A 13,372-nucleotide genomic window follows, 5' to 3' on the forward strand; every position below is an offset into this window, starting at 1 on the left:
TCTTGGTTTTCTTTTGACATTGTTATTTAGTTTTCAGAGTGTAAACTAAGGTTTTACGCTTCTTTGTTAAACTTATTTCTAAAATATTTTCTTTTTAATGTTGCTGTAAATGGAATTGTTTTCTGAGTTCCATTTTCAGATTGCTCATTACAAGTGTAATCAGGTGTAGAAATACAATTTGATTTTCTATATTGATCTTGTAGCCTGCATCGTTGCCGAGTTTGTATGTTCTAATAGATTTTTAGTGGATTTTTTTAGGATTCTCTCTATTTAAGATCATGTGTGAATAGAAATAGTTTTGCTTCTTCGTTTCCAATTTGGATGCCTTTGATTTATTTTTCTTGTATAATTTCCTGACTAGAGCCTTCAGTACAATGTTGAATAAAAATGGTAGGAGTAGATATACCTGATTTGTTCTTGGTCTTATGCGGACAGTGTTCAGTCTTTCATCATCATGTATGATGTTAGCTGTTTTTTGTAGATTCCTTTATCAGATTGAAGAAGTTCCCTTCTCTTCCTGATTTGTTGAGTGTTTTTATTCTGAAAGGGTGTTGGATTCTGTTAGATGCCTTTTGTATATCATTTGAGATTATCATGTAGTTTTTGTCCTTTATTCTGTTAATGTGGTGTATTACATAAATTTATTTTTGGGTGTTAAAACCAACTTTGTATTTCTGGGTTAAATCCCACTTGGTCATGGCGTCTTGTCCTTCTTATATCTTGCTGGATTCGGTTTTTGATTATTTTATTGAGGATTCTTATATCCATATTCTTAAGTTAGTGTGTATTTTTGTTTTCTTGTGATATCTTTGTTTTTGGGATCAGGGTATAACACTGGCCTCATAGAATGAGTTAGTGTTCCAGCCTCTTTTATTTTTTGGAAGAAGTTGAGAAGGATTGGTATTAATTATTCTTGAAATATTTGACAGAATTCACTAGTGAAGCCATCTGAGTCTGGGCTTTTCTTTGTGGATAGTTTTTTGATTTTTAATTCATTCTCTTTAATTGTTATAGGTCTAATCATATTTTCTGCTTTTAAGTCAGTTTTGGTAGTTTGTGTCTTTTTAGAGAAGTGTTCAGTTTACCTAAGTTTTCTAATTTATTGGCCTACAGATATTTATAGTTTTCCTCCTCTTCTTGAAGAATATTCTTTAGAAGCTATATTAGTGAAGGGTTTTTGGTAAATTCCCTCTGTATCTGAATATATTTATATTTTGTCTACAGTTTTGAAAATAATTTTTTTTCTGGGTGCACAGAAGGGGTTGATTTCTGTTTTTTTTTCTTAATAGCATTTAAACATTTCATACAACATCTGGTTTTTGCTGTTAAGATGTCTCGTGTTAGTCTGTCCTTGCTTAGTAGGTGATCTGTCTTTTCTTTCTGGCTGCTTTTAAGGTCTTCTCTCCCTCTTTCTTGTCCTTTTGACATTTTAGTGCAATGTGATTTAGGTGTGCTGTGCTTTTTATTTTTCCTGTTTGGTGTATGTTATGCTTTCTCTATTTGTGGATTTATGTCTTTTATTAGTTCTGGAAAATTCTCATTTTCTAAAATATTTTCTCTTCTCCATTATCATATTCACTTCTTCTGGGACTCTAATTTGACTTGTGTCAAACCTTATTTTATCTCCCACACATCTTAACTGCTCTTTCATATTTTTCATCTCTTTGTCTCCTTGTGCTACATTCCAGGTGCTTTTCTTTTTTCAGCTCTATCTTCCAGTTCATTGATTTATTCTTCAGCTGTGTCTAATCTGCCATTTCACTTGTTTATTGAGTTTTCCATTTCAGTAGTTCTTTTTTTGTTTTTGAGATGGAGTCTCTCTCTGTCGCCCAGGCTGGAGTGCAGTGGCGCAATCTTGGCTCACTGCAAGCTCTGCCTCCCAGGTACACACCATTCTCCTGCCTCAGCCTCCTGAGTAGCTGGGACTACAGGCGCCCGCCACCACGCCCGGCTAATTTTTTGTATTTTTAGTAGAGACGGGGTTTCACTGTGTTAGCCAGGATGGTCTCGATCTCCTGACCTTGTGATCCGGCCACCTTGGCCTCCCAAAGGGCTGGGATTACAGGCGTGAGCTACCGTGCCCAGCCCCATTTCAGTAGTTCTATCTTTAATTTCTGAAAGTTCCATTTGGTTTGTTTTCACATCTGCTTGGTATTTTTTTCTAGTTCCTTGTGGCTTGTCTATTTCAAAATTCTATCTTTTATTTCTTTAAGCAATTTATGAAGTTATTTTATATTCTTGTATCAGATACAATAAAACCTTGGTGGTAAAAAAAAAAATCTCTTATTTTGACTGACTCATCCATGTTGTCTTGCTTGATTTTGTTTGCCTTGTCGATTTGTTTGATCTTAACTTATAGGAATCCTGGAGACCCAAATAGGGGATGCCTTCTTCCAGAGAGGATAGGGATCTTTGGCAAAAGGGAAGAGTCTCTGGTTTAGATAGATCCTCTACCCTGTGGCTTATTCCTAGAATCAGTGCTGATAGTGGCACTGGACTATAGGACAGCTCAGCCTTCCTAGTTGCTTCATGCTCAGAACTCTAGTTGCAGCTCTTTGTGGGTGGGTGGTGAGAAGAGGGGCTTGGGTTAGGGATTTTCCTTACCTTACGCAAGCCCAACAATACGTTAAAAGGAGCAGTTTCAGGGATCTAGTTGTTTTGTAGAAGGGCTGTTGGATGTCCTCCATAATCCTGTCTCTTTAGTGTGTTCACACCATTGTTAGTTACTTGGGTGTTGATATTAATTTGTTGGTATTAAAAATAATGTTAACATTCACATTTTTGTACATCTACTGTTGTGCACTTAACATAGCATTTCTGTAAGACAGATTTTTAGATGTAAAATTGCAGGGTTTATTTTTGATAGGTCCTGTCACATTGTCCTCCCCAAAAGATTTTACTAATTATATTTCTTCTTGCAACAGTTGAAGACAGTTTCCCCATGCCCTTGCGAACACTAGATATTACTAATATTTAAATTTTTTATTTTAATTTTCTAAACTTTTGCTTCATTAATCATTGTGAAATAATAGCAAATACAGAAAAGTACACAAAAAAATATACAACCCACTGACTTGTCACAAAGTAAAAATTCTTATGGAACCACCACTTATATTTGGACATGGAACACTGGCAGCGATCAGAATTCCTGTTGTCCCATCCAACCAGACCTGTCTCCTTCCTCCCAGGGTTAACTATTGTACTGACTTATATCCCTGTAGTTTAGTCTGTTCTGTTTTTAAACTTGACTTATGAGATCATGCTGTATATATTCATGTCTCCTGTTTGTTTTTTTAGCTCTGTGTAACATTTATGAGATTCATCTTTGCTAGTGCACCCATTGCCACATTTCTATTTACTTTATTGCCACATTTCTATTTACTTTAGAGTGATCCATGAATGGATATATAGTAAGTCCTTTCTCAACATCCTTGACAGGTTCATGGAAACTGTGACTTTGAGTGAAGTGACCTATATACAGCAGGTCCTCAAATAACATCATTTTGTTCAATGTTGTTTTATTATAGTGATGAGAAAAGAAATGGCTTTGTTTTTATTTTTGTTTTTTTTTTGAGACAGAGTTTCATTCCATCGTCCAGGCTGGAGTGCACTGGCATGATCATGGCTCACTGCAGCCTTGACCTCCTGAGCTCAGGTAGGTGATCCTCTCACCTCAGCCTCACAGGTAGCTGGGAAGCACAGGCGTGTGTCACCATGCCTGGCTAATTTCTTTCTTTTTTTGGAGATGGAGTCTTGCTCTGTCACCCAGGATGGAGTGCAGTGGTGCGATCTTGGCTCACTGCAACCTCCGCCTCCCGGGTTCAAGTAATACTCAGCCTCCTGAGTAGCTAGGATTACAGGCACCTGCTAATTTTTGTATTTTTAAGTAGAGATGGGGTTTCACCATGTTGGCCAGGCTGTTCTGGAACTCCTGACCTCATGATCCACCTGCCTCAGCCTCCCAAAGTACTGGGATTACAGGTGTGAGCCACTGTGTCCGGCACACCTGGCTAATTTCTTAAATGTTTTGTAGAGATGCATCTTATTATGTTGCTCAGGCTGGTCTCGATCTCCTGGGCTCAAGCGGTCCTCCCACCTGGTGTCCCAAAGTGTTGGGATTACAGGCGTGAGCCACTGTGCCTGGCCTAGTTTTGTTATACATTGTTTGGCTTCAAGTCACAGTTTCCCAAGAACCTAGTGACGACATTAAGTGAGGACTTAGTGTACTACAATTTATCTGTTCTGCTGTTTTATGAACATTTGGGTTGTTCCTAGTTTTTGGCTGTTATGAATATTCTTGTACAGATTTTGTGTACATGTGCACACATTTCTCTTGGATATATCCCTAGGAGTGGGATTTCTGGGCCACAGGGATGAGTATACTTAGTTTGAGTAGCTACTGTAAAACAGTTTTACCTGATTATGTTCCCTGCAGCTGGTTAGGAGTCACCTGTGCTCCACACTGTCTCTTACACTTAGTTGTGGGTCTTCTGAATTTCAGCCATTCTGGTGTGTGTGTAGTGGTATCTTGTGATGAGATTAAGTACCTTCTCATATGTTTACTGGATTTTTCCTTTTGTGATCTATTTAAGTCACAATTTAAGTCTCTTGCTCATTTTTTTGGTAGAGTTGTCTTTTTCTTATTGACTTGAAGGCATTCTTTGTATATTCTGGATAGAAGCCCTTTGTCAATTTTGTGTCCAGTAGGTATCTTTTCCCACTATGTAGCTTGTCTTTTGACTTTTTTTTTTTTTTTTTGATGGAGTCTCACTCTGTCGCCCAGGCTGGAGTGCAGTGGCATGATCTCGGCTCACTGCAAGCTCCGCCTTCCGGGTTCACGCCATTCTCCTGCCTCAGCCTCCCGAGTAGCTGGGATTACAGGCGCCTGCCACCATGCCCAGCTAATTTTTTGTATTTTTAGTAGAGACAGGGTTTCACCATGTTAGCCAGGATGGTCTTGATCTCCTGACCTTGTGATCCGCTTGCCTCGGCCTCCCAAAGTGCTGGGATTACAGGCGTGAGCCACAGTGCCCGGCCGTCTTTTGATTCTTAATGGAGTCCTTATGAGAACGGTTCATAATGTTAAGGTAGCCTAATTTACCAGTCTTTTTCCCATTTAAGAAGTCCTTCTTTGCCTTAAGGTTCTAAAGATATTTTCCTACCATATCTTTAGAAAATTTATTGTTTTGTCTTTCACATTTTGTTGGGTGACTGTCTGAAACTGATTTTTGAAATGGCAGAAGGTGGGGTTTTATTTTCTTTTCAAATGGAATTGTCCTGGCATCATAGAAATTGTGAACACTATAGTCATAACAAGCTTTGATATCTGACAAATCCTTCTGTCTTCTTCAAGCATATCTTGGCTGTTCTCGACCTTTTGCATATCTACATGAATTTGAGAATCACCTCACTCAGTTCTGCAGGAAAAGCACAAACAAAACTGCTGTCCCACAAAAATTAAAAACTAAAAAAAAAAAGCCGCTGGGATTTTAATGGCGTAGCATTAAAATAATGATGAGTGTTGAAATCTATACAATACTGAGTCTTCCAACATGGACATTAAAACTTTTATATATATATATATATAATTCTGATAAAAATGTTTTATGGTTCTCTTCAGAGGTCTTATATTAATTTCATGATATTTGATGGTTTTAGATGTAAATGGCATCTTTAAAAAGATCTTACTTTAAAAGTGTTTGTTTTGATTATGCAGTAATGTGATTGGTTTTTCTATTTTGACTTTGCATACATCAACTTTGCTCACTTATATTAATCCTAACGATTATAGTTTCTTTTGGATTTTCTTTATATGTAATCATAGTCTGTGAATTTGATGTTTTCCCTTTCCTTCCCAATCCTTATACCTTTCACTTCTTTGTTTTACTTTATGTAGCTAATTTGTGATAGTATGAATTTTACTCTTGTTCCAAATCTCAAAAACATTTTACCATCAAGTAAATTGTTTAATGTAGGTTTTTTTTCCTTAAGTGTCTGACATCAGATTAAAGAAGTCTGTTCCCTTCTTTTCCTGATTTATTAAGAGGATTTTTTAAAATCAGGAGCAGATGTTGAACTTTATCAATGCCTTTTCTATTCCTATTGAGATGATCATACGATCAAAATATTTTCTGTTAACGTGGTTAATTGCGCAATTTGTGATGTGTTCTTTTTCTGTATGATGATATTGGGTTTGCTAATATTTTGTTTAGGGATTTTGGCAGATGCTTATGAGTGATAAGAACTGTGCTTTCTCTTTCTGTAATGTCTGTGTTCAGCCTTGGTATCGAGGCCTAGACCTGCCCATAAAACACTTAAAAGTTCGTCTGTTTACTCTTTCTCTGTTCCCTGGAAGAGGTGGATTAACAACGGCCGGGTTCAGTGGCTCACGCCTGTAATCCGAACACTTTGGGAGGCCAAGGTGGGAGGATCACTTGAGCTCAGGAGTTCAAGACCAGCCTGGGCACATAGCGAGACCTCGTCTCTACTAAAAATAATAAAAAATCAGCCGAGTATGGTGGTGCATACCTGTAGTCTTACCTGCTTGAGAGGCTGCGATGGAAGGATCACTTAAGCCCTGCAGGTCGAGGCTGTAAGTGAGCTGTGATGGTACCACTGTGATCCAGCCTGGGCAACAGAACGAGACTGTGTCAAAAAAAAAAAAAAAAAAAAAAATGGAATGGTATTATTTCTGACTTAAATGCTTCGTAGAATCACCTGTGAAACCAGCTAGGCCCCCATAGTTGTCTTTGTAGGAAAGTTTCAAATTTTAGTAAGTTGTATTTTTCTAGAAATTTTTTCTGTTTTGTCTATGTTTTCAGAATTTTGGCATATGATTTGTTGGGTAATGTTCTTTTATTATCTTTTCATGTTTTATAGGATCTGAAGTATGCTCTTTTAATCCAGATGTCTGATATTTGATTTCTCTCCCTCTCTGCTACTATCTGAATGTTTTACCCTCCCACCCCGCCAAATTTATATGTTGAAATCCTAACTCCCAAGGTGATGATGTTAGGAGGTGGGGCCTCTGGGAGGTGATTAGGTCATGAGGGTGGAGCCCTCATGATTTGAATTCAGGCCCTTATACAAGAAACCCCAGAGTGCAAGCCAGCCCCTTTCACCATGTGAAGTGACAGTGAAAAGAGGGCTGTGAATAAGGAAGTTGGCTCTCGCCAGATAGCAGATCTGCTGGCGCCTTGGTCTTGGACATCCCAGCCTCTAGAACTGTGAGAAATAAGTTTCTGTTGTTTATAAGCTACCAGTTTTGGGCATTTCATGATAGCAGCCTGAAGGGGCTAGGACACTGTCTTTTTTTTTTTTTTTTTAATTTTATTATTATACTTTAAGTTTTAGGGTACATGTGCACAACATGCAGGTTTGTTACGTATGTATACATGTGCCATGTTGGTGTGCTGCACCCATTAACTCGTCATTTAGCATTAGGTGTATCTCCTAATGCTATCCCTCCCCCCTCCCCCCACCCCACAACAGTCCCCGGTGTGTGATGTTCCCCTTCCTGAGGGCTAGGACACTCTCTTAATTATTCCCACCAAGAGTTTAGTTTCCTAAAAATCAACTTTTGATCCATTTGTACTGTATGATTGTTTTCTGTTTGATTAATTCTTGATTATTTCCTTTTTTCCGTTAGGCTAATTTGTTCTTTTTGTAACTTCTTCCTGATATGCATGCTTATCCAAGTTTCAGCACCTTCTTTGTTCTAAAATGTGCATTTAAAGCTATATATTCCTCTAAAAATGGCTTTGGCCACATTCCACAAGCTGTACTTTCAATATTCAATTAAAATATACTTTGATAATGATGAACATTTCTTCTATGACCCATGGAAATATTTAGAAGGGAATTAATTAGTAAGCATGTGAGGGTTCTTGTTATCTTTTTTGTATTGATTACTAGCAAAATTGCACTGGAGTGAGAATAGAGTCCAAGTGATCCTGTGGCATTTGTTGAGATTGCCATTTGATCCTTTGAAATTTTTTGTGGCTTTATTAATTTTTAAAAATAATGCTTCTATGTGTGCTTGAAAAGGTAGCGTCTTCTTGGCTGGGCATGGTAGCTCACGCCTGTAATCCCAGCACTTTGGGAGGCTGAGGTGGGTGGATCACCTGAGGTCAGGAGTTCGAGACCAGCCTGGTCAACATGGTGACATGCCATCTCTACTAAAAATACAAAAATTAGCCAGGTGTGGTGGTGGGCACCCAAATCCCAGCTACTCGGGAGGCTGAGGCAGGAGAATCGCTTGAACCTGGGAGGTGGAGGTTGCAGTGAGCCGAGATCACACCATTGCACTCTAGACTGGGCAACAAGAGCAAAACTCCATCTCAAAAAAAAAAAAAAAGAAAGAAAAGGTAGTGTCTTCTCAAATGTTGGGTGTGGCATTTTAATCTCCCTATTAGGCTAAATTGTTTTGTTCAGATCTGCAATCTTAATGATTTTACTGTCTGCTTGTTCCGTAAGAAGGATGGCCAGAAACTTTCCATGATAATTTTGAATTTGCCTATTCTTATTTATCTTTAGGCTATACTGTTAGGTGCCTCAGAGTTAGAACTGTTACATCTTCCTGGTGAATTCAAATTTTCATTTTGGTGTCATTTACCTTTTCCTTTAAATTTTTTTTTATTTTTTCTTTTTACCATCACATGTAATGTCCATGTAATCATTTATCATTTTTAAGTGTCCCTTATCTCTGGTTATACTTTTTGTTTCCTTTGACTGAGTGTAATGGAACTTCTCTAGGTTCTTTGGTTTCGTATTTGCACTATGTATCTTTTTCCATCCTTTCATTTTTAACCTTCTTTTTTTGTATTTAAAATGTGGCATATGATTGGGTTTGACTTTTTATTCATTCTGACATTGTCTGTATGGTTTTATTAGACTTACACTAAAGCTTAAACTTTAAAAAATTTTTCTTACCTATTTTAGGTTTCTTTTTTTTCTGAGACGGAATCTCACTGTTGTCACGCTGCAGTGCAGTGACACGATCTTGGTTCACTGCAACCTCTGCCTCCTGAGTTCAAGTGATCCTCCTGCCTCAGCCTCCCGAGTAGCTGAGACTACAGGCGCCTGCCAACACACCCAGCTAATTTTTGTATTTTTAGTAGAGATGGGGTTTCACCATTTTGGCCAGGATGGTCTCGATTTCTTGACCTGGTGATCTGCCCGCCTCAGCCTCCCAATGTGCTAGGATTATAGGCGACAGCCACTGCGCCTGGCTCTATTTTAGGTTTCTATTTCTCTTCTCTCACAGTCTTTTGGCTTATTTATTTATTTTTTTGAGATGGAGTCTTGCTCTGTCGCCCAGGCTGGAGTGCAGTGGCATGATCTTGGCTCACTACAAGCTCCGCCTCCTGGGTTCATGCCATTCTCCTGCCTCAGCCTCCCGAGTAGCAAGGACTTTTGGCTTATTTTTTATTTATCATTCCATGTCCCTGCTCTGTGTGGAAGCTGTAGAGGCCTTTACTTTTTTTCTAGTGGTTATTTTAGTTATTGCCAGCAAGCAGTTGACTTATTAGAGTCTAATATTATTTTGTACTTTTACCCTCTTCTTGGACAACGCAAAGTTCTTAGAGTACGTTTTACTGCTGCTCCTGACTTACATTGTTGTTGTTGTTGTTGTGTATTCTATTATTTTAAACTCAAGGAGACATTCTTATTTTTTTTTATTACAGGCATTCATTAACCCATGTATTTATTTCCTGCATTGCCCTTCATTCTGTCCTGTATTTCTGAGTATATATATATATATATGGGATCATTTTGTTCTTGTTTGAAGAGCACTCTTTAATGTTTCCTTTAGTGTAGGTCTGCTGGTGATGGGTTCTTAATTTTTGTTTCATGATATGTATAAATGATATTTTTGGAGGCTTTCTAGAATCTGTGGCTTGATGTCTTTTTTTCATTTTAGGAAAATATTAGCCTTAATTTTTTCTTGTTTTTGTCCATTTCCTGTTTTATTTATCTTTAATTTGTATTTATCTTTATTTTAATTTTTGTAAGAGATGGGGTCTCTGTCACCCAGACTGGAGTGCAATGGCATGATCATAGTTCATCATAGCCTCAAACTCCTGGGCTCAGGGGATCCTCCTGCCTTAGCCTCCTGAGTAGCTGGGACTACAGAAGCATGCCAGCATGCCCAGCTTTTAAAAATGTTATTTTATTTTTTAAGAGATGAAGTCTTGCTATGTTGCCCAGGCTGTTCTCAAACTCAAAGCCTCCTGCCTTGGCCTCCCAAAGTGCTGGGACAGGCGTGAGCCACTGTGCGTGTCCTTTTTCTCCTTTTCTTTTGGATTCTAGTTACAAGTATGTTGGACACATTCTCTTAATTTTCTATTTCTTGTAGCCTTTGCTCTATATTTTCTAGATTGTATCCTTTCCATGCTTCATTCTGAATATGTTCTTGTGGTCTGTCTTCCAGTTTAGCAATTCTCTTTAGCTTTCCCATTTTCTTACCTCTGCCTTGTTCCTTGACCCCGAGTTATTACCTCTCTTTGTCCAACCCGTATCTTCAGGTTAACTCCGTTTAGAAAACTAGTTAATGTGGTAGTGTTATGCTTCCTAAATAACATTTGCATTTTAAAAAGAGTGAATAATGTGGGAATTGCAGGTGTTTTGGAAGAAACAGTGGAAGAGACTTCAAACTCTTCAGACCATAGTAGTCAGCTGCCTCCTCAGCTTATGCCAAAGGTTGGTTTTGCCAGTTCTCCACCTAGAGCTACAGCAAGGATAACTGTTCCCTCCTTGTAACCCTAGCTAGATCACCACAAGGGGAACCACAATTAAGAGAAATGCTAGTTGGTCTTCTGTCAATCATTGTTACATTGATTGAAATTATCCCCATCCAACCTACATGTCTTCAGTTTTTTCTCATCTGCTGTTTAATCCGTTGAATTCTTAATGTCTATTTCTTCATCTTTTTAGTTCTAGAATCTCTGAATGATTCATTTTTATCATTTCCAGTTCTCCCTGAAGTTCTCAGTTTTGTCTTATATTCTTTGATACAGTATGTGTGTCTGGCACCTCTAATAGTTGGAATCCATGCATATGTGTTTCTTTCTACTATTGTGGGTTTTTCTTTTTTCAGTGGCATCTTTTTCTTTTTCTTTTAATCGACTTTTTTTTTTTAAGAGCAGTTTTAGGTTCTCAGCAAAATCAAGTGGAATGTGTAGCTTCCCATAGACCTTCTCCCCTATTGTGGTTTTGTTTGTTTTTGCTGGTTTCCATTCATGTCATCTTGTCTTCTTGTGTGTGCACAGTTTTGCTTGTGTGCTAGAAATTGTATTCGAACAATTATTTTAGAATTAACTTGAGGCCTAGAATCATACCTTCTTCCAGAGAGAATTTTAGGTTTGCTTCTATCAGAGGCCTGGGAAACACTAGCAGCTGGAGTCATTTTAATCCAGTTTTGATGGTTTGGTCTGTTTGAAGTAAAACTGTAATTCCTGGTAGGGCCTGTTGACTTTGGCTCACTTCTACCCTTTTTTTTTTTTTTTTTTTTTTTTGAGATGGAGTCTTGCTCTGTCGCCCAGGCTGGAGTGCAGTGGCACGATCGTGACTCACTGCAAGCTCCGCCTCCCGGGTTCACACCACTCTCCTGCCTCAGCCTCCCAAGTAGCTGGGACTACAGGCACCTGCCACCATGCCTAATTTTTTTTTTTGTATTTTTAGTAGAGACAGGGTTTCACCATATTAGCCAGGATGGTCTCGATCTCCTGACCTCATGATCCGCCTGCCTCGGCCTCCCAAAGTGCTGGGATTACAGGCGTGAGCCACCACACCCGGCCATTTTTTTTTTTTTTTTTGAGACAGGGTCTCCTTCTGTCTCCCAGGCTGGAGTGCAGTGGTGCAATCTCAGCTCACTGCAATCTTCACCTCCCTGCAATCTTCACCTCTTGGGCTCAAGTGATCCTTCCACCTCAGCCTCCTGAGTAGCTGGGACTACAGGTGTGCACCACTACACCTGGCTGATTTATTTTTTGTAGAAATAGGGTTTTGCTATGTTGCCCAGACTGGTCTCATACTCCTGAGCTCAAGCCATCAGCCTGCCTTGGCCTCCCAAAGTATTGGGATTACAGGCGTGAGCCACTGTACCTGGTCTCACTTTTACTCTTAAAAGGGCAGTATTTTGGGTACTAACCCAAAGAAGGGGGGTCATGATGGTTACTGTCCCCATAGCCCTGAAGTTTGGTTAAAAGTTCCCCTCAGCCAACTGTGGAATTATCACTACGCTCTCTTGAAAAAGCAGACCCAGATACCTTTGTCCTTCCCTATTCTAGCAGTTCTTCCCTGGCTTGTTAGCTCTGCCTTCAAGCAGATACTTTGTCTAGCTTTTTTAGTTGGCCTCAGCAGTTGGGTTGGCCTCAACTACCTAGTCTGGCATTACATGAAGTGGAAGTCTAACCTCTTCATTTTATGACACACACACCAAAATCTGATACCAAAATCTGAGGATGCTCAAGTCTCGCAGTTAAGTCCTCCATATCTGCAGATTCTGCATCTGGAGGGCCGACTGTGTGTGTGTGTGTGTATGTGTGTGTGTGTGTGTAATTCTCCCCATCTGATGACTGGAAAATACTTCATTGTTATAATTTGCATTTCCTTGACTTTAGTAAGATTGAACATCTTTTCATATATATATATATATAAAATACATATATACATATATAATACATATATATACACATATATGTATATATATATATTCCTTTTGTCAATTTATGTGGTCCACTTTTGGGGGTAGTTTTCTTTTTTCATATTGATTTCTAACACTATATATATTCTTAACATTGATAGTCTGTTACATGTTGTAAATATTTTCTCCCAGTCTTTTATTTATTTATCTTTTGCCTTTGAATTATGACTGTATTATATAAAAGCTTTTCATTCATTCATGTCCTTATTTATCTGAGATGGGGTCTTGCTATGTTGCTCAGGCAGGTCTTGAACTCCTGGGCTCCAATGGTCCTCCCTCCTCGGTCTCCCAAAGTGCTGGGATTACAGGTGTGAACCACTACACTTGGCCCTGCTAAGGCTTTTTAATTTTATGTTTTCTTTCTTTCTTTTTTTTTTGAGACAGAGTTTTGCTCTTGTTACTCAGGCTGGAGTGCAATGGTGCGATCTTGGCTCACCGCAACCTCCACCTCCCGGGTTCAAGCAATTCTCCTGCCTCAGCCTCCCAAGTAGCTGGGATTACAGGCATGCGCCACCACACCCGGCTAGTTTTATATTTTTAGTAGAGACGGGGTTTCTCCATGTTGGTCAGACTGGTCTCAAAGTCCCGACCTCAGGTGATCCACCCACCTCAGCCTCCCAAAGTGCTGGGATTACAGGAGTGAGCCACTGTGCCTGGTAATTTTAT

General features: G+C 39.0%; 1 protein-coding gene across 2 annotated transcripts in view; it reads left to right on the plus strand.

Annotated features, from left to right (window-relative positions):
- Positions 1-13,372, plus strand: part of IPPK (inositol-pentakisphosphate 2-kinase) — a 62,433-nt gene that overhangs the window by 42,544 nt on the left and 6,517 nt on the right. The window lies entirely within an intron of this gene.

Source organism: Nomascus leucogenys, chromosome 1a (genome assembly GCF_006542625.1).
Source record: "Nomascus leucogenys isolate Asia chromosome 1a, Asia_NLE_v1, whole genome shotgun sequence".
Taxonomy (NCBI): domain Eukaryota; kingdom Metazoa; phylum Chordata; class Mammalia; order Primates; family Hylobatidae; genus Nomascus; species Nomascus leucogenys.